Below are 20,165 nucleotides of genomic sequence, written 5' to 3'. Positions count from 1 at the left end.
GGGGCATGCACAGAAGAAATTCCGTCTGCCCCAGGCAGCTTTCCTGAGCTTTGGGAGATCAGTATGTAATGAATTCTAGGCTTCTGTTGTCCCTGCTGCCTCTTTGTAAGTAATACATCTGCTTCATGTAACTTGTGGTTTGCATGATATTCTGTCTCACCAGACAGAATATCTGGTAATATTTGGTAATTGGTACACAGTGAACCTGCTTCACACTAAACATTATCAAGAACTCTGGAGCAGCTGAGATTTTACCCTGCTTACAAGAGAGCATGTTAGCAGACCAGTATCATACATGCTGGCAAAAGACATGAGACTCCTGGGTCAGAGACAGAGGGCTTCATTACTTATGGCACAGCAAGCATCATGAATTTCATATTCATACTTGATCTTCTTGTCCCCAAGCCTCACGGGTATGTGGAACAGTCTGGGGGCTGCTACACACAGTGGATTTGCATCATCGCAGAAGAACATAGAATTTAAAAAACAGTAACTATTATAAGGGGGTGCTAACAAACTTACTTAACATTTACTCCAAAAAAGACACAATTTTTATTCTCCTGATGACAAAAATATTTGCTCTTCTGTCCCTCTACACTGGAGGTAGACATGGCCTCTATCTTCCCAGCTGGTTTGAGAATCAAAGATCCCTGAATGGATCTATGAAACAATATCTATCAAAGCTTTTGCTCTGAATAAATACAGAAATAGGAGAAAACCATGGAGATGGGAGAATACCATTTTCTCCTAACAATGTGGATGGCCTCAGATTCTGCCCCTCCCCTGGAAAATGTTTCTGGAATTTTTCCCCAACTCTCCCTATGTCAATAAATGCTATCCTACAGGGGAGGTAGATAAACAGACCATCTTGAACTACTGCCCAGGCTGTCCCTCCAAAAACAAGAACTATATTGAATTATTCAAATAGAACTGAAACTCCTAAGGCCTGCCAACCACCCAGTTATGCTGCTTTAGAGCCATTATCAACCTGTCTACTCCACCAGATATAAGTTCTACCTGGAAGACTGTAATAATTATAAATAAAATTTTGTTTCCAGGGTTATTATGTATGCCATTGAAACTGGATTTCTTATGTGGCAGTTGGGAATTATTTTGCCTTTCTCTCAAAAGCAGGGTGACTTGCATCTAAGGAATGTTCATAAGAAAATGCTAAATGTTGAAGAAACACCGCCTCAAGCCTGGGAGTCATTTAGTCAGACATTACTTACTAGCCGGAATTTGTATACATGATAGAATGGCTATTGTTTTGCTCCATTCAGGCTAAAGTAGAGTCTGTGCATTTGCTCGTGTATCCTGCCATACCTAGAATAATGTTATCAACCAAAAGGAAAGTCCAATACACAAACATAAGGAGAAACTCTTTGGCTTTCTAAGGTAGATTCTGATGGTTTGGGGATTTGCTTACTTGGGACACTGGGTGGTGTAGCTGAAGTCAAAACTACATCTTAGTTGCACCCTGCTACATGGAGTTCTGTTTACATTAACTTTAGTTGAATGCTGTGTGAAAAATATTGAACAGTTTCTGTCCCATGCCATTGGTCAGATGTATCAAAGTGGGTGATGGACTGGTGTACTCATGGGAAAGTTACTAGAAGTCAAGATGGTATAGAAAAGCAAAATGAATATTATGTGAATATTTTCCTTGGGTCTCTTGTGTTTTGGCACCACTGAGCAGAGGTATTGACAGCTTGTGTTCTGAACTGTTCGTTCAAAGATGTCTGCATATTAAAAGCCTAGAATTATAAATGTAGTATCTCCCCCCTAGGGCAGAACGTAGACTTATGTGCTATCCAGAATACTAAGCATAATTTCTCCCTCTTACACAAAGATGGTGAGGCTTGTCAGCATACTATTTTAAAATTGAGGTTTCCTAAATTTGGGGTTCCTTAGTGATGACACAAATTTATTATGTTCATAAGATATACTTTGGCCAATACACAAGACCTGGTGGTATTTGGGGGCAAGAGTAACTAATGGAATTATGAAAGTCATATTGTTTGCTATGCCATGAGTAATATAGTCCCATCTCTCATCCAAGGATCTCATGCCATCTTGTAGAATCCATTATCTTTGGCAGATGAAGTGCTAGCTTACAAGTGCAATAAAATCTCAGACCCTGTAAATTCTTGATAAATATTTATCTGTATTAAATTTTATTAATGATATTAGTATTCTTACTTAAAACATGATTGCCTTAACTCTTCAGAAAATTAAATATACTCAGGCAGTAAAAAATATTTATTATTGACCTCGTAAAGTTCTTACATAAAATATAAAATGTTACATAAGCAAACAACTACTTTTTTTCCTCTGAAGCATCAATAGAAGAGAATGAATTTCTTTTTACCTTTCTTCAGTGCTGTAGATGGGATTGACTGATTTGTTTTCGATTTTAATCCAACATTTTCTGAGCCTTTACATTTCTTTGAATCATCAACCTTTTTAACAAGCAAATATTTGTTCAACTTGCTCAAATACTCACTATGTTTTCATTGACAATTGGTAATGTCAGCTATTCCCTTTATTAAGAAAAGTTCTATTCAGTTTGAGGTTTTGTAGAATTTTCTATTTTCTCTAAAACCTGTCAATCTTAGTTAGCAAAGATACATTTTAGGTACTTACTTGTTCAAAATGTAATAAATAATCAACTATAAGTGACTGTTTTTCTTCAAATTTACCTAGTCTGTTTTCTAACATGGTTGTTTTTCAATTGAAAAGAATCAAGAAATATCTGGATTGCTGTCATTTGTTTTGCTTTAATTCATTTTAACAGATTAAATAATCACATCAGTGTTCTGTTAAACAGTGTGGTGGAACATTCCTTACATCTCCCTCCTCTAGAGAAAGCTTGCTTTTCATTCAAGAAATTTTAATGATATATCAGCTTTGGTTCCTGCTCTGTAGCCCAAGGAGTATCCTCTGATGCGAGGAGTTAGTTTCTTAGGGAAGGAATACACAATCTCTTTGGTATTCTTTAAATTGCTGTTATTATGAAATATTTTAAATAAATAAGTAGAGGCATATCAGAAGATGTATAACAAGGCCCTCATTCTATACTGAGCTATGAACTATAATTGGAAAGTTTCACTGACATATGACTTTCACACAATCTCTATTTAGTCATGTATAAAATACAAAGGGCATAGTATATTTCAACTATAATTTCAAAAGCTGTGTTGATTTAGATAGTGACTGCATGATACTTTTTCTCCCAACCTTTAGGCATCAGATCAATCATTTTGTTCAAATTCTTATTATTTTCATTCAACATGGTTAAATATGATAGAGTAATCTTAAGATAACACTGTTCCATGAATGAAATGATATTGCTTGTCAGTGATTGATCATTAGTAGAATAAAAAGGAAATAAAGCAAGTGTGAACTATGGCAATCAGGTACACCTCAATATAAAATGACATATTTTTATTAGCAAAGGAGCAATTTTGTTGTTCAACAAGTACAGAGACGAATATTTTAGGAGATGCAAAATTTGACAAGCAAAAGAAAAAAATCATGATTGATCTGAAGTTTGACTATTTTGTATAAACTTTTAAGTACAGAAGAGAAATAACACGCTCCTTTCTATTATCCTAAATTTTTTATAACTGTTCTAGATATAAAGTTCTGGGACAAGGAAGATGACAGAAAACACAAACTGTGAAGTAGGAGATGAAGGTGGTTTGTGAAAAGGGTTGAATAAGTGGTATTAAAAAAAATCTGTGAAGCACTATGAAGGTGTAATATACAATATGAAGGCAACCTTATGCAGTTGTATTGTGATCATATGATAGATGAAGTCCTTAGACTGTTATCTCCATCCAGATCCCTCCTAATACAAAAATCTAGACTTCAGATCTTGATGTTCTACATTCTACAAGTATGAGACATTTTATTATGGTTACCTATTCTTCATTCTTTCTTCTGTCTATTCCCTTGCTATGTGATTTTGCAGTTTCTCTTACCTGTACTAGGTATACATAAACTAAGTCCTGGGATTTGGACTAAGTCATGTGACTTTGGACAACATGATGCTATGACCAACGTGCGTGGCACAAGCTGAGTGAATGTGCACATGTATTGTTCTTGTGCTTTCTCCTTTATTTATTGAGCTTCTGCCATAAGAAAAACATGATTCTGCCAGTTTGATGTCCTGGCCCAAAGAGAAAAAGAGACACATGAAATAGATCTTAACACAACTTGCAATTTTGAATTGACAACATTAAACTTTACACTCTCAAACCTATGTCCCTGGAAAATAGCAACAGTGAAAGAAATATCCTAATCCTTTTTTTGTTCTTGGAAATGTCCTACCACTCTTCCCAATATAATTTAGATAAGACTCATGGACATTCCCCGTTGTTTACCTAGGGCACATACCCTCCAAATTCCCTTTCTTTGCCTCGTAAATGACGACAAAACTGTTTGTTTCCATTGATAAGTCTGGACAAAAGACTTCTGCTTTCGTCGGGTCCTCAATTTTGATCCACTGTCAGCCTGAGCCAGCATACAACCTGTCCTTAATGGCTCGTCCTGAGTATAGACAGACCACAAAGAATGAGATTCCCTGATCAACTGTGTGAACGTGCCACCCACTCCATCCGACTTGGGTTTTTCTGTCCTGGTTTATACCCCCTTATGAAAGAAAAACACTCTTCTTCCTACCTTTGCAACATTTGTAGATCTAACAGTCAGACTGTCTTTCTGTCTCAATATTCCCTATACCTGTATTACAATATTCATTTGTTACTATCACACGAATCTTTTCACATAACATCTCTCCTTAATTAAGTCCAGATGTGTTGAAAAACACAGTTTAACAGTTTTCTGGTGCTGTGACACAAATGGCACGCAAGGCAACCCTTAGATCCTAATGTCTTCACCCAAGAATGAATGCCAGCTTCTTAGAGACTTTGTGCTCATTTCTAGCTGGGAAGATCCAAATTCAAGGTGATAAGTCAAATCTCCTAAACTCCTGCTCTGGATATTTTTATCTTGTAGTGTGGTAAAGAGTTACTTTGGTTATTTCTGGCAGAGATTTTTCTTTGGCCCTTCCATGAAACCTCTTTTTTTTTTTTTTTTTTTTTTTTTGAGACGGAGTCTCGTTCTGTCGCCCAGGCTGGAGTGCAGTGGCCGGATCTCAGCTCACTGCAAGCTCCGCCTCCCGGGTTTACGCCATTCTCCTGCTTCAGCCTCCCGAGTAGCTGGGACTACAGGCGCCCGCCACCTCGCCCGGCTATTTTTTTGTATTTTTTAGTAGAGACGGGGTTTCACCATGTTAGCCAGGATGGTCTCGATCTCCTGACCTTGCGATCCGCCCGTCTCGGCCTCCCAAAGTGCTGGGATTACAGGCTTGAGCCACCGTGCCCGGCCCATGAAACCTCTTTTGTTTTCCTTCAGCTCCTTAAATCTAAGGATTTTAGGAGGTAATCTCATTGGTTCCTTGAACCTAGGGACTGGACAAGAGTATTTGCTAATCTCAACCTGGGGATTGTGTGAGAAAACTAATTGAGCAGGGCTTATTTCTGGTTTTATTAAGGTCTCATTTCTGATTTAATTATCTAACCCATTGGTATCACGGATTAGATAATTACGTACTTGTTTTCCCTGAGTGACGAAATGATTCACCATTCATCACCATTATGGTGCTTATTCAGTTCAATATCTTCAAAAGGGAAAAATTTTACCAAAGACAATTTAGAATTAGAGTGGATATTTTGAGAAGCTTGGAAACTCCCCAGGCTGGCTCATCAAAGACCTCTCCTTTCTCATAAATCCTATTCATGCTTCTTTCTTTTTCCCCAAATTCTATCTTCTCTTCACCTCTCTTGATTTCTTTGTTCTGTTTCCCTTTAACACTTCTAATTCCCCCATCCCTCTGTCTACCTCTACCAAACCTTTCCCTTCCCACTCCAGCCCCTGAACTTCCTACGTTTACTTAAGCTTCAGACTCTTCTTTCCCCATCAGGGGCTTTCTGAAGACTCGGGGATCACAGAAGCAAACACCTGAGACTGAAAATTTAAAGGGACACAATTGCGTATTATATCCACTAAGCAAAGGCTTCCTCTTGCTCTCCCCTCAATCCCTTGCTCAACATTTTGTCTATAACTTCTGTACGATTACACATCAGGATAAACAAAATCTCAAAGATCTCCAAAAATATTAGTGAGGAAACCATCAAGCAGGAAACTCAAATTGTCCCACTTTCCAGAATCACAATCCTGGTGAAAATGTAAAGGTGAGGCAAAGACAAGAGGTAGCTGTTTTACATGAACCATGAGCTGCAATTTTAGAATTGAAGTAATAACTCTATTTTTGTCTGTCTTTCTTTCTGACAGTATGTTTGTTAAGTATCTACCGATTTTCAGTTGGTATTACCAAATTAGAATATAAAATCTCTTTAAGGACATGTATTCTGATCAGTTTACAGTTAAATAAGCAAATTCAATATGCCCCAAATTGATACAAATTCAATATATCCCAAAAATCCTAGAAATTAAAGACATTTACATTTTAACACTTTTAAAAGCATTATGATGGTTGGTTTTAGATATCAAGTTGACTGGATTAATGAATATATAGAGAACTTCTAAAGAATTATTTCTATATGTCAGTCTTTCCAGAAGTGATTGGCAGGGGTTGATAGACTGAGTGAAGGAAATTTGTCCTCAATACTAGTGGGCACCATCCAATCTGCTAGGGTCTCAGATAGAACAAAAAAGAAAGAGGAAAGGTGATTTGCTCTCTCTCTCTCTCTCTCTCCTGGATCTGGGAAGCTCTTCTTCTCCTGCCCTTAGACGTAAGAATTCCAGGTTCTCTGGCCTTTCTACTCTAGGACTGACACAAGTGGCTCCTAGATTCTCAGGCTCTGTGCCTTGGACTGAGAGTTACATCATCATCATCTTCTTCTCTGTTTTTGAAGGCTCTGAACTTGGATTAAGGTTCGCTACCATTATGCCAGAGTCTCTAGCTTTCATATAACGAGTTGTGAAACTTCTCAGCCTCTATAATTATATAAACCAATTTCCTTAATAAATTCTCCATTATCTGTCTGTCTGTCTGTCTGTCTATCTATCTATCTATCTATCTATCTATCTATCTATCTATCTATCCATCCATCCCTTTGGTTCTGTTTCTCTGGAGAATCCTGACTAATCCCTGAGTGACTGGTCCTTGAGGCCAGGCTGGTCCTGAGTCCTGGCCTTAAGCGATTCTCTCACCTTGGCCTCCCAAAGTGCTGAGATTACAGGTGTTTGCCTGTACTAATACAAATACATGCTTCACCATTCTTTACCATTATGGTGCTTATTCAGTGCAATATCTTCAAAAGGGAAAAATTTTACCAAAGACAATTTTGAATTACAGTGGATACTTTAAGAAGCTTGGAAAATCCCCCAACTGGTTCATCTAAGACCTCTCTCCTTTCTCATCAATCCTATTTATGCGTCTTTCTTTTCATATATATGAACTCAAGAGAGGTGAAGAGAAGATAGAATGTGGGATAAATAAATATATCTAATATTTGCTCTGTTGCCCATGCTGGAATGCAATGGTACAAGTATAGCTCACTGCAGCCCTGAACTTCTGTGTTCAAGCCATCTTCTCACTTCAGCCTGTCGAGTAACTGAGACTACAGGTATGTGCCACCATGCCCAGTTAACTTTTTTATATTTTGTATAGATGGGCTTTCACTATGTTACCCAGGCTGGTCCTGAGTCCTGGCCTCAAGCGATTCTCTCACCTTGGCCTCCAAAAGTGCTGAGATTACAGGTGTTTGCCTGTACTAATACAAATATTCTTACAGAAACAAAGCCATATGCTTTAGGAATTCAAGTTCACATAACATAAATCTTTAACAGAGACTAGTTTAATATTGCTGGCTTAATAAAAGCAGCTATGTGTTCTGAGTTATCAGCATGAAGTATGACATGAATTTATATTTTTATTCTATGCCCTAAATGTATACTAGCCTGAAAGGTGAGAAAAACATTATTTATATGACTATTTTTTTTCTCACCCTTTAGTTTTTGCTTCAGTCAGTTTCTTAGTGAGGTCTTACTTTGTACCCTAACTAACACAGATAACCCCCACAGGACAATCTTTATTTCTGATATTTTTAAATATACCACTTATGCAAAATTACATTTGTAAAAATTCATTATCTAATTTTCCTCTTTCTCAATCACCAAATGAAAGTTACATGAGAGTAGAGACCATGTCAAATTTGTTTACCCAAGGACAATCACATAATACTTGATCACTTATTGCATAAATATGTGAATCTACTTTACTGTAAAGGATGATATAATTTTTATTACATTTGATATCTTTTTATATTAGAATCATAATTTATTGGATATTAATTTACTTGCCAATAAAACATGTAAAACCTAAAAATTTGGAATCAAAAATCACAAACTGAAGGCAGCTTAACATTAATGCAAACACAATACTTAAGAGAAAGAAAAATTGCTGACCAGTAAGGTGAAAATAAATAGCATATAAACAGTTCAGTCAAAACATTCAAGTCAGTTGTGCCTATAAACGGAGGCATCATCTTGTCAGTCTTATCTGTATGATAATAATTTTTGAAACCTGCAAATGTTTTACCACTTCCTAAGTAAGCATTCAGAGAATCAATTATTGAAAAAAAAGTCCAATTTTCTAAAATAAATCTGAAAGTAATATATTGGATTTGGTTGCCTCTGCTGATTAGTAATTCAGAAGTCTAATGATGAGTTCTATCAATCCGATGAGCTTCTGACAGAATTTTCAGTTTTGCTCTGAATATTGTATGCTTTTTCTTTATATGATATTCATAGAATTGTCATTGAACTGTGGAGCTGAGATTGCAAAGAAATACCTTGACATTGATTACAGATTATGTATTTATTGGCAAATGACTCCAATCATTTTAATTGTTCTTTTATTGTTGACAAAAACCAATAAAATACTGTGTAAAAATAGGTGTATTCTACTAATATGCATCATTAAGATTTTATTTCTTCATAACTGCAGTAGTTTTGCTATATCTTTTTCATCTCTGACAGGAAGAGTAATAACTAGTTTATATATATCTGAGGATGTGTTGCAAGCTCAACTAGATAAGTAATCAAAGAGTTTAAATACCCTAAAAAAACAACAAAAAATGTGCTGGTTTATTTATTGTAAGTAATCAATCAGTTAAATCTATTTTAAATGTTAGCTCATATAATATGTAAATGGGAAATTATTTTAAATTATGAAACAGTTCTCTACAATTATCAATCATCAATAATAATTTCAATGATGGAATATATTGACTAAAAATACCTTAGATACTACAAGAGTCTCTTTTTTTCTCTTTCTTGCCCCACAGTGTTTTAATGACCTTCTATTTCTATTATTAATTTTCCTTTCTACAAATGAGAAGTAAAAATAATATAGAGAGTTTATTTTTTTACAATTTAAAGTTCTATAAATTCAATACAAATATCTTGGAGCCTCGCTAGAGATTGTAAAACACAGATATAATGATTAGTATTTTTAATTTACTGTTCATAGTTCCTAAATGATTGTTTCCATGTTTATATTAAACCAATTGAAATAGCGCTTTTTCTTATTAAACAAAATGCCCATTCAAATTCAGAGAGAGAGAAAAAAAGCTAAGACCATAGAAATGTGCATATAATTTTAAACCTATACTTTTTAAACAATATATTCTATACTCTGATACATCTTTTATTTGTTCAACTCATTTAACTATTATAAAATAAAACTTATTTAAGTATCTTTAAAATACACATAACATTTTATAGAAGGGAAAACTGAAACACAAAGATATTAAGTAATTCATGTAAGGTCACACAACCAGTATGTAGCAATACTGAGGTTCGAACCTCAGCAGTCTGGCTCCAGAATCTGTGCTCTTAGCCATTACTTTATAATGCCTTTCACTAATTCATGAATTTAACATTATTGGGAGAAATGATGTTTAAAATTTGAGAAAAATATCTTTTTGAAAAAGTGAATAGTAATTTCCTTGAATAGAGATATTATGAAATATAACTGCTTAGGAAACGATAGCCATGTGTCACTGTCTTTGTCTGTTTTGTGTTGCTATAATCAAAATACCCGAGACTGGGTCATTTGTAAAGGACTGAAATGTATTTCTGAAGGTTCTATAGGCTGAGAAGTCCAAGTTCAAGGTGCTGAGATTATTGTCTGAAGCGAGTCTGGTCTCTGTTTCCAAGACAGTGCTTTGGATGCTGCATCCTGTGGAGGCAAGGAATGTTGTTTCCTCATATGGCAGAAGGCAGAAGGGGAAAAAGAACAAACTCCTTCAAGCTCTTTTAGAAAGGCATCTAATTCCATTCATAAGGGCAGAGATCTCATGATCCAATCCACCCCCAAAGCCCACCCCTTCTAATATACTTGCATTGGGTATGAAGTTAAAACATGAATTTTAGAGGGGACAAAAACATTCAAACCATAGCATTAACCTTCACTCTTGAATTATCTGAAACTTTAAAAATAAAAGAATTGTGAAGCTATCATAATCAGAGAGCAAAAGCAGTGAATAATGAAAGAATGACCTGCCTTTTACCTATGACTTTGTCACAGATTCCTTGGGTGACATTAAGATTGGTATATAGTTATCCATGTCAGTAGATTTCAACTAGGAAATCATTTGCACCACTTAGAAGTCTCATAAAGTGAACTATTATAATATTCTCTTCTCCTCCAATGACATTAGATTATCTTTATTGCCACCATTAGGTCAATACCATGCCTTCAGAAATATAATGAAACCAACGAACTTCAGAGAACTAATGCAGGTATTCTTCCTTCACTCAATGTGTCCTGGATCTTATACTCCACATTTGCTCACCTAATTTCTAAGACTTTTTAAACCATCAATTATAGATCTTCTGAAATTGAGCTTCACCTATATATCTTCTACCTCATGTTTTCATTTATAATATCCCTAAAATCCACAGACATCATTTTCATCACTGTCGGTTAGTATTGATTCACAGACAGCACTTTAACCATCAAGGTCTTCAAGATTAGGTAATTTAAATCCCACTGTAGCTCATGATTTCATTGATATTCTAATTAAATGAAACAAAGGGAGATGTTTATACATTAGAATGACAAACTTTCCTCAACAGTATTGCGTGCCTAATGTCATACTTTTAATTTTTCTTCCATATTCTTGACTAAACACAATAGAGAAGAAACTACTGGCTAAACAGGGACAATATCTACTAGACATTTGGACCACTGACAAAAAAAAAAAAAAAATCACATACTTTATTCAGATAGTCACTTAAATGTTATAGACAAATAAAAATTTTAGAACAGAAATGTATTACTTCTATACAAAATCTTTTCTCATGTAAACACAATGAAATTGATTCCTAATTATAAGGCCTCAGCTTTTTCAATTTGGTGACACTTTGGAACTAAGGAATTATGCCAAGAAATTCAGTAAAGTTCCTAGTATTTCACATTTATGATTTTCGTTAGAAAACCTAAGGGTTTATCCTAATCACCATATCCCTCTGGCAACATATAGCTTCTAAGTACAGATAAAATGACCTTATCAGAACTCTTGAGAGAAAACAAAAAAAGTTACTCTGTAATTCATACTGCTGGGCTCTAGATATATTAGTTTAGAGCTATGTAATTCTTCTTTAAAAAGAAGTACTGCGGCCAGGCGTGGTGGCTCTCGCCTGTAATCCCAACATTTTGGGAGGCCGAGGTGGGTGGATCACCTGAGGTCAGGAGTTGGAGACCAGCCTGACCAACATCATGAAACCCCGTCTCTACTAAAAACAAACGAACAAACAAAAAAAACAAAAAAGAATTAGCCAGGTGTGGTGGTGAGTGCCTGTAATCCCAGCTACTCAGGAGGCTGAGGCAGGAGAATCGCTTGAACCCAGTAGGCAGAGGTTGCAGTGAGCCGAGATCTTGCCACTGAACTCCAAGCTGGGTGAGAAGAGTGAAACTCTGTAAAAAAAAAAAAAAAAGAAAAAAAAGAAAAGAAAAGAAAAAGAGAAATACTGCATTGACATACTCTAATGCTTTATTCATAGCCAAATAACAAATAACATTATTAAATATACCTTAAAAATAGATCTAATTATTTTTATTATAGATATCAAAGCTGCAAGATAATCCAAACTACAGTTTATATACTGATAAGGTGTATATTTTCACCTAACACCAATTTCTTCCAAACCTTTTCTCCTTCTTATATTAAAAATCACTAAGATCTTTTTTCCTTCTACTTACTCAGTAACTACTGTAAAACCAAGTCCTAAAACTAAACTGTTCAGAAGTAGAACTAGTTGCCATCACAACTCCAGAGGGTTTTAGATGATGAGTAAGAGGTAACCAATCTTGGAAATTTTAATGAACTCTGTCACTCTAGGATAAGTCATCAAACTCTCTGTGCTATCTAGATATAAACAAGTAACTTGCGTTAAGAGTAGCTTTAAATTTTGAAGAAAAAAATTAAGATATCTTGCAAATTAAAAATGTCTATTTTTTTAATTCATAATTTTTTATTACCTATGATATCTAAATAATCTCTCTTACTTTCTATGTATTTTCCCCTCCAAAAGCTAAGAGGCACTTTTCATGCAAAAAATAAAAAATAAATAAAATAAAAAGCATATTGAAAGAGAACTCGGTAATGAACAGTGTCGTTTAAAATAATCCATGGTGTTTAGATAAGAGAAAATATGGTTCAGAAAACAACCATATCTAGATCGTTATAAATTTATTGCAGTGAAGAGAGTTTATCAGTTACACTTGGTAAGTTTTAAATATTACATTTCGGTAATATTTCTAGATGAAAGGATGTAATATGCTCCCATAGAGCTTGCTTGATTTATTGGGAAAATAATACATATTTTGAAAAATGAGCTCTGTGAGCATTGATGAAAAAAACTGAGAGAATACAGAAGGAGTGGTTACAGTCTGCTGCGTAAATAATGCATTAGAAACCTGTTCCCATTCGAAAGCACGAGTAAAATTTTTCTAATGGCACCCAAAATGTTAATTCTGAAACTCCTTCTCAATTAGGAATGCCATCATTATTTTCTCTTTTGAAGATAATCAAATTAATTATTTTGAATGTAATGAAGACCCAGTTTTTGGTGCTTTAAGATGGATTTTGGCATAAGAAAGTTACATCCTCTTACATGGAGTTAAAGGTAACCATTTCAGTTCCTATATTTTGTTACAGAGTTCAGATGGTTACATATTTGGGCTTAAGAATAAAGTAGCTAAGAAATTAGGTTCACAAAATAGCCCATAAATGAAAAAGTGGAACCAATTAAATTTAGGTTAAAAAAGAAGTTGATATAAATAAATTAAATAATTTTATAATAATAATTTGTATAATAAAAATTATAAGATGTTTTATTTACATAGTAACTTAATCAAAGATAAATTTAAGCCTCCTCTAAGTTTTTGGAAACTTGTTTTAATTTACAGTAAAGAGTAATTTTTAAATGAGATAAAACAATTTGTAAATAATCAGTTTTAAGTTGCTACTATATATTTTATCCTAGTATACAGTAATTATCTTCATAAATTTCTTAGTATATTAACTTTCTTTGTTAGCCTTTCTTCTAAGCTGCAAGGGCCTGGATTCTATTTAATGATAGAGCAGCATATAATAATAATAGTTTAATCAGAAAAGGAACAATGCATGCTTCATACTATAAGTTTTTGAAGTACTACAAGTCATCACTTTTTTTCTATTATTATTTCATTCTACAATGAAAATTAATTAACCTAGCACCTTCCTTCCATTTTTTAGATCATTTCTTTCCTTTCATCAAATGGAAGTAATTCTGGCTTTTGAGAGTTTGAAAGTTTGTCAAAATTTGATTTCTTTATACTTCTCTATCTCCCTAAAAATAAAAAGTTCCAATTTAAAAATTTCCAAAACTAATATCATTGTCAATATTTCAATAATATTTTGAAGTCACATCTTATAAAATTTTAGTATCGCTTTAGTATGCTAAAGACAGGACTGTAATACCTTAATTACAAATGATTTAAAATGCTAAATAAATAAATCCCTGCCCTGAACAGAAAAGGGTTTGTTGTTTACCTGCAATGCAGGGAATAGAGATAGAAATGACAAGAGGGCACAGTAAATGTGTGCAAATGAATACATGAGAAATTCAGGCCCTAACTTTATTCCCCGTATTACAGATCCAATACATTAATACATGTACAATAAATTCACATGTATTTTTATTTTTGTATGATCTCTGGGTGCTAAATACATTCATTAATTATCTTACTAAATTCTCCCCAGCAACTGCTTCAGTCAACCAAATTCATTATCAACATTTCCTACATAAATATGAAGTTAAACATTTATTTTCAAAAGCTGGCATGTGAAAGAGCGGAATTTAAACTTGGATATGAGCAGAATTTAAACTTGGATATGTTTAATAATATAGTCTGTGTTTTCCACCATTCTGCCTGAAAATAGACCGGAGAGGAGCCCCTTGGGTGAACTTATCTTCCATTCTACCCTGAGGAGTGTCAGGCGTGCCTCCAATGCTGTTCCATATAATCTTCAACAGATTGGAGGATACAAATAAATGTATATAAGTAGACACATTCCAGTAAAAAAGAAATAACGATAAAATGCCATAACTTTATTTTTTTTTTATTTTTTTATTTTGTTTTTTTTTTTTTGAGACGGAGTCTCGCTCTGTCGCCGGGGCTGGAGCGCAGTGGCCGGATCTCAGCTCACTGCAAGCTCCGCCTCCCGGGTTTACGCCATTCTCCTGCCTCAGCCTCCTGTGTAGCTGGGACTACAGGCGCCCGCCACCTCGCCCGGCTAGTTTTTTGTATTTTTTTAGTAGAGACGGGGTTTCACCGTGTTCGCCAGGATGGTCTCGATCTCCTGACCTCGTGATCCACCCGTCTCGGCCTCCCAAAGTGCTGGGATTACAGGCTTGAGCCACCGCGCCCGGCCAATGCCATAACTTTATAAGAATTCAAAGAAAGTTTAGCTGAAATTCTAAGAGGAAAAACACTAACAATTAAACTCAACTCCATGACTAAACTCAACTTCATAACTAGACATCATATAACACGACTTAATATATCTATATCTATGCTTCTCCTATCTGCAGCTATGGTAATCCTTCTTTGAAAGGATTCATGGAACAAATAAGACTTTATGTCCCTTAATCTTTGCCCTATCAATAGCTTTGGTGAAAAGTATAATCAATCAATAAGTTTACCAAGTGCAAGAACAGTGTACAAACAAGTCACCAACCAGCAATCTATCAATTAGATATTTATGTGGAAGAAAGCACAGACAATCTGATAGATTTCAGCTAAGGAAGTTGGAGTGGGCAATTAATGGGATTTTTTGTGTTTGTTCAAGCATCATGGAGGCTGCCTATCTCCCTGATCAAAGTAACCCAGAATTTTTGTCTGGATACCTCTCTGTATTAGTCCATTTTCACAGTGCTATCAAAGAACTGCCTGAGACTGGGTAATTTATAAAGAAAACAGATTTAATACACTCACAGTTCTGCATGGCTGAGGAAGCTCAGGAAACTTACAATTATGGTGCAAGGGGAAGCAGCTGTGTCTCACATGGTGGCAGTTGAGAAAGAGTGTGTGAAAGAGCAACTTTCAAACACTTATGAAACCATCAGAGCATGGGAGAACTCACTCACTATCATGAAAACAGCATTGGGAAAACCACCCCCATGATCAAATCACCTCCCGCCGGATTCCTCCTCTGATATGAGGTGATCATAGGGATTACAATTCAAGATGAGATTTGGGGGGAGACACAGAATAAAATCACATCATTCCACCCTGGACCTTCCCAAATCTTACATCCTTTTACATTTAAAAACCAATCATGCCTTCCCAAGAGTCCCCCCAAAGTATTAACTCATTCCGCATTAACTCAAAAGTTCAAGTCCAAAGTCTCATCTGAGAAAAGGCAAGTCCCTTCCACCTAGGATCCTGTAAAATAAAAACAAGTTAGTTATTTCCAAGACACAATAAAGGTACAGGCACTGAATAAATGCTCCCATTCCAAATGAGAGAAGCTGGCCAAGACAAAGGGGATACAGGCCCCATGCAAGTCCAAAAGAGGGGCAATCATTAAATCTTAAAGCTACAAAATAATTTCCTTTGACTCCATATCTCACATCTGGGGCACACTGATGCAAAGGGTGGGCTCCCACCACCTTCAGCAGCTCCACCCTCGTGGCTTTGCAGAGTTCAGCCCCCATGGCTGCTCTCAAGGGCTGGCGTTGAATGCCTGTGGCTTTTGCAGGTGCACGGCACAAGTCACTGGTGAATCTACCATTCTGGGGTCTGGAGAATGGTGGCACTCTTCTCACAGCTCCACTAGGCAGTGCCCCAGTGGTGACTCTGTGTCGGGGCTCCAACCCCTTATTTCCCTTCTCCAATGCCCTAGTAGAGGTTCTCCATAAGGACTCTGCCCCTGCAGCAGACTTCTGCCTGGATGTCTAAGCATGTCCATACATCTTCTGAAATCTAGGCAGAGGTTCCCAAACCACAATTCTTGACTTCTGTGCACCTGCAGGCCCAACACCATGTGGAAGCTGCCAAGACTTGGGGCTTGCATCCTCTGAAACAATGCCCTGAGCTGTAGGTGGCTCCTTTCAGCCACAGCTGGAGGTAGAGCAGCTGGGAGACATGGCCTCAAGACTGAGGCAGCACAGAGCAGCGGGGTCCAAGGCCCTGCCCATTAAACCATTTTTTCCCTCCTATGCCAGGTCTGTCATGCAGACCCTGGCCAAGCGACTGATGAAAGGAGTACTCTGACATAGGTATGCAGTGTAAGAGCAGCTAGGTGTCTGCCTGGCTCTAGTGGCTAAAGTGCAGCAGCCCTGATAAACTGGAACTGCTTGTTTTTATTAAGTGTAGACACAATGCCAGAAGCCTGGCGCAAACACAATCTGTGGGTAAGATGATCAAAGATCGGTTCTTGATCAACATAACTCAACATGCCTGTTAAAATAAATTCCCCTACATTCCCTTGTACCTACTTCTTCCCCTTTGCCTCAGGGTTAGAGAATGGCTGCCTTAAGCTATTTTCCCCCAAAGCTTTGCAGAGCCTTCTGACCTTTCAGAAGGCCTGCTCCTTGTCTTATAGTTTCTGCCAGCACTCTGACCGATCTCCTGCACTCCTAGGCCTCGGAGACTGTGATGAGAGGAGCTGCTGTGACGATCTCTGACATACCTCAGTCTGGACGTCATTGTCCACATAACTATCAGCATTTTAGTCAAAACCATTCAACAAGTCTCTAGGAAGTTCCAAACTTTCCCATATCTTTCTTTCTTCTTCTGAGCTCCCCAAACTCTTCCAATCTCTGCCCATTACCCAGTTCCAAAGTTGTTTCCATATTTTTAAGTTATCTTTATAGCAGTGCCCCACTCTACCTGTAACAATTTACCATACTAGTGTCTTCTCGCACTGCTATAAAAAACTGCCTGAGACTGGGTAATTGATTTAAAAAAGGGGGTTTTATTGACTCACAATTTTGTATGGCTGGGGAGGCCTCAAGACATTTACAATCATGGTGGAAGGGGAAGCAGGCACATCTTACATGGAGGCAGGCAAGAGAGTGTGTAAAGGAGGAACAGTAAAACACTTATAAAACCATCAGATCTCATAAGAACTCACTCACTATCATGAGACCACCATGGAGGAAACAGCCCCTGTGATCCAATCACCTCCCAGTAGATTCCTCCATTGACACAGGGGTATTATGGGGATTACAATTGGAAATGAGATTTGGGTGAGGACGCAAAGCCAATCCATATACCCAGCATAGAAGAAAAGCGTATTTCTGGGGAAGACTATATGCTCCACAGCCCTCAGGAAATAAATCTGTCATAGTTTACAGGGTTGGATAATAACTGGCCACTTTTACAATTTATACCAAAGAAAGCATTCAGTTACACAGTACACTTTTAGAACAATTAAATTTCTTCAGATTCCCTGACACTGTCACTAGTATCAATTTTAACCTAAGCAGAAGTGTGCTGTATGTTTTGCCCCTTATGCGGTATAAACTCAAAGAAAATCCTAAAGAAAAGTTATGTATTTCCAGTACTTATCATGAACAGTGGAAAACACCATCTGTTTCATCTATTCCTACAGACTTGAGAATAGACAACATGTAGTTTCACTTTTGCATTGTCAGAGTGTAGCTCAATGGCTAACACAAAGTAGGTTATCTAAAATTATTTTACAGATTAATAAATAAATGATCCCAGTGAATATATGGATTGACACTCACCTGAAAACATATTTTTTTGATCCTAAAGCATCATACAAATGTAATTATGAAATGGCATTCTGAATCATATTTGACAATATTTATATCAGAAATATGATATAAAGGAGTGTGTAAAATCACGCACTCTTAGAACAAGACTGGTGAGTTTGAATCTTGGTGTTGACGCATGATTTATATGATCTTAGTCAAGTTTATTTATACTCACTTTGTCTCAGTTTTCTCACATGTAAAATGGTCATAAAAAGTACTAATATCATAGATTTGTTATGAGAAAAAATAGCATAAAATTTTTAAACCTCAGGTAAAATATAAACATTTAAATGATGATATTAAGAGGATTTTTGACTATGTAAACTATCAGGAAGCATTAACTGTGTTCAATGTTTTATTTCAAGCAAACTTATCTTTAAACAAGTAAAGATATTTTTCTTAATTATTGCCTTTGCAATAATACTTCTTCACCAGCAAACAGCAAGTTCAGTTTTTCCTTTTTCTCAAATTATGGTTCTTTTGATAATTTCTTGATTTAAAGCACAATTTAAATATAACTAGGATGTCATTGAGGGTTACAGAGATAAATGAGTAGGGGAAATTAGTGTGTGAGGCTTGAAGTTAGTACAAGTCTGTGGAGAAATATTCCACAAGTAAGTGTTTCCAAATGCCACAGGATATTGAGCAAGAAAAAAGTAACCAGGTGGTTTGAGCTTTATATGGCAAATAAATGTGGCAACAGGCAGCTAAATATAATGTGCACCTCAGTCTACCATGAAAATAAGTGTTCTCCAAAAACTGGGATGTTTTGTCTTAAACGATATTCTGAAACCTTCTCCAGGTTCTGCTGCTGTCTTCTCAGAATACCATTTCATAATTACATTTGTATGATGCTTTAGGATCAAAAAAATATGTTTTCAGGTGAGTGTCAATCCATATATTCACTGGGATCATTTATTTATTAATCCGTAATAAATAAACAAATCTATTCAGGATTTCGGTGACAGCTACCTGTAAGCATCCACTGTTATTAGCATTATTACTCTCTGGTATTATGGCCTCTTGGCTTTTTCTTTTAAGCTAACCTGCCAGCCTCTATGCCTCTTTTTGACCCTTTCATTATAATGCTGTGAGAAACTTTACAAACTACATATTGAATATAAAGTGGGCAATTTTTCGAGGTTCTGAATTTTCCTGGTCAAAGAAAATATTTTTTTCTCCAGTAAAATTAACATTTAAACCATATTTACATCTGTGGTAAATCCTACACAACTGACTCCCAAAATAACAGAAATTGTTATATGAGAATCACATTATTTGTCATCTTGAAACTTTACTAAGTATATATCATATGCTTATATTGCATAGGCAGTAAGTCCTTCTAATTTCCGTGTTATTGTACCACTTTATTCCACCAGGTGAAGCAGACGTTTTTACAGCTATCAAGAAGCCTGTAATCACTAGAGACAGCAGTAATGAGCAAATATAGGGAGTAAGATACTGGAGTATCAAAGCCATTACAATGATACCTACAAGTACTATAAAGTCAATAAGTCTCTGATTCATGTAGCTCATAGCCACATTATGACTGAAGTTCAAAGAATTGCACACCCCTCTGTAGTTAAGCAATTCTTTGAACTTCAGTCATAATGTGGCTATGAGCTTCTGTGACCTGGGAAGCAGAAGCCATTGATAAATTAACCTCTTATCCTTTGAGCAATCTTTGTGGGAGGTAGGATATAGTGATTAATTGGACTGTTGCAGCTAAGTATTTCAAGCTTGGAATATTGTTCTTAAAAAAAGAGCCTCCTGCAAAGGGTAAGAAGATGAAGAGA

The sequence above is a fragment of the Macaca thibetana genome, chromosome 2, assembly GCF_024542745.1.
Source record: "Macaca thibetana thibetana isolate TM-01 chromosome 2, ASM2454274v1, whole genome shotgun sequence".
NCBI lineage: Eukaryota > Metazoa > Chordata > Mammalia > Primates > Cercopithecidae > Macaca > Macaca thibetana.
Note: the sequence above shows the minus strand (reverse complement) of the source record.